This window comes from Macrobrachium nipponense, chromosome 10 (genome assembly GCF_015104395.2).
Source record: "Macrobrachium nipponense isolate FS-2020 chromosome 10, ASM1510439v2, whole genome shotgun sequence".
Lineage (NCBI taxonomy): Eukaryota > Metazoa > Arthropoda > Malacostraca > Decapoda > Palaemonidae > Macrobrachium > Macrobrachium nipponense.
Window position 1 is genome coordinate 26,033,913 of NC_087204.1, and position 3,144 is coordinate 26,037,056.

A 3,144-nucleotide genomic window follows, 5' to 3' on the forward strand; every position below is an offset into this window, starting at 1 on the left:
CTGTGATCTGGTGAGGATAATTTCAATGCTAAGGCACCGCCCCCCCCCCACCCCCCCCCCCCCCTCTCTCTCTCTCTCTCTTTCTCTCTCTCTCTCTCTCTTCTCTCTCTCTCTCTCTCTCAATGTATTAGTGCTACGGAGTATGTCTCTCATCTTGCTCTTACTTTTATTTCAGATTTCATAAGTACGTATGTCGCATATTTTATAAGTACGTGTGTCGCAGATTTTATAAGTACGTGTGTCGCAGATATCATAAGTTTGAATGTCGTAGATTCCGTTTGTATCGTATCGTGCATTTGATAAGCTTGTGTGTCGTAGACTTTTGCTTGGATTACTATTATAGTGGATTGTTCTTTATGTAACAGTATTCCAGAAATATCTTTCGCTTTATCGAGGCTTTAACAGCGACAGGATATAATAATAATAATAATAAAATAATAATAATAATAATAATAATAATAATAATGCTGGGTTTCTGGAAATAGAAGGTTTTCCACGTACTAGAAAAATTCACAGAAGAAATACTCGTGACGACGCTGCGTATGTTAGGCGGTGATGGGGAATCTCTCTCTCTCTCTCTCTCTCTCTCTGGGGAAGCCCCGCCGAGGTGTATAATCGAGAAACAGAACCGGAAATTGATTGATATGTGTAGAGACAATACGTCTTTTGTATTTCATGCGAGTGGGCTTATGAATAATAAGTGGTTTGTATATATCACGTATTATTTGTGGCTTTCGATATTTATACAAGTAATTTGAAAATTACGGTTCTGTATTGCTTTTGCTCAATGGGTCCATGTTATTAAACAATTATATTTCAATAAATATAATAATAATAATGCTATGACTGCTGTTGTTTTTGTTGTACAGTCTTGTTCTATACGAAATTTTTCCATGCGAGTTTCGTAATCATTTTTCGATCGAAAGTTCATAAGGGTGAGTTGAAATGCATATGACTAAACAAGCTCATCAGTACCAAAATTTCAGTTTAATCGCTTATTAACAAAAACCATTCCCTCATTGCTGATAAGTCTTTCAACTCTTTTTCTTGGAATCGTACAGACTGAAAGGTGACTTTTTCTGGAATAACTGCGCCACTTTAGTTTGTGGTCTCAGTTACAATATTAGATGTTTTTTTTTTTTCTTTCTTTTTGGATGTTTTGCTGCTGTTAACATTTGGGAACCGTATAACCAGTCACTTAATCCTCGGACTTTACCGGAATTACTACACCTTGATTTTCCACAGTCGTGGCTGCCGTTTCCTTTATTGAGAACACATACACTTACATGACTTACTTTGTATCCTTTACACATATACCCCGTGGGGGTTGGGGAAAGGGTGGTAGTGCTGTCAGTCCACCTCACGGGGGCCAGCATCCCTTCGGCCCTTAGCTGCAACCTCTTTGATTCATGTTACTGTACCTCCGTTCATATTATCTTTCTTCCATCTTGCTGTCCAACTTCTCCTGGCAATGATTTCACAGTGCAACTGTTTTGAGGTTCTCCTCCTGCAACACCTTTCAAACTTACCTACTCAGAATTTCCTCTTATGGCCCAGTGCTTGGCCCATGGCCTAAATTCTATGTTCCATTTAATTCCTTTACACATTTATTTATTTTTTCCGGCTATTTTTTCAGTAATAGTAATATAAATATGCGAACGTTATTTTGACCAGTGACGGGAGATTTATGTCTGGCCATGTTTCGGGAGTTTTATTTCGAAGAACTTCCCTAGTGAAGGAGAACTTCCCTAGTGAAGGAGAACTTCCCTAGTGACCCCCACAGCAATACCCAAGCCCCAGTCAAGGGTTAGTGCGTGCTAGTCATTCCGCTGGGCGTCAGGTGTTGGTTCTGCTTCAGAGTTCTACGTCGAACCGCTTAACGTTTTGTTTTCATTTGGTCAACTGTTTTTGCGTAATGTTTGTCTTCTGTTAATTTGAATGTATTATTTTTTTCATTCCTTATTTGTATATTGCCATACTTCTTGAGGTGTTTGTCTCTTTTCATATATGGGCTTTCTGTTTTTGGGAAGTTTGTCCCCCTCCCACCCTATTTTTGGGCTGGTTCCATAATTTACCTTCAGAGAAAGATCAGATAACTTCCGGTTGAGTTGTACGGCTGTTTTCTCTCAGTATTTACTCTTAAAATTTCTCCCTCTCTTCCTCCCTTACAGAATAGCTCGTGTCTTTAATTCAACGTCTCTGGAAGCAGGGTTTATCATATCACATATCGATAAACCTACTTCTTGCCTCTTCCCTCTCATTACAATCGAGACAGAGTTTGCTTCTCAATCATCCTGGAAACTGGGTTTGTTGTCTTAGTATAGTCCCCCCCCAAAAAAAACTCTTAATCAAGGGATGTAAAGAAAACGAGAGACTTAATGCTAAAATGTATTTACTAGTTCCTATGGTTAGAGAAACGAAAAATATATATAATATATATATAATGATAATTATAATGGAATAAGGTAATAATAATAACACTAACAAAACGCAATTTCAGTTGTTTGTTCATCTTATCATTATGATTAGTGACACATCTATTTCATTATACATAAGATGAGTGTGACAGACTCTGTGATAACTTAAGAACGCAACCTTTTTTTGTTTTTTGTTTTTTACTGACCTAAGGCTTCTTTTGAAAGTTTTTTTTTGTGTTTTTTTAAATTACACAAATACATTCATGAGTACACGAAGAAAGAGCATTTACAGTTGACGTGGGGAAAAGGAGAAACAGAACGGAGAGAGGGCCTCACACACACACACACTCACACACACACACAACACATAAGGTTGAGGAAGGGATATGAGTTGAGGAAAGTCTTCAGTGTTGAAAGTTGAAATTGTGAACAATTAATCAATGTTAATTAAAAAGCTTCAATTTAGAATCAAAATCGAGATGTTTGAGCTTGAGAACAAGACTTCACTGTTCAGAGGAAGGTCACGGGGACTCGTCTTTTTAAAGCAGTCAAGTTTCCCTATAGTGCAATAATGAAAAGAATAATTACAAATGCACAGTGAAACTGCCTTCATTTTTTATAATCAGTTATGTGCTGAACTGTGGAAATCACCAATTTACAAAAAAAAAAAATAACAAATAAAAAACACGAAGCATTTAAACAGAGTAAAACAGACGAATCAGTTTAG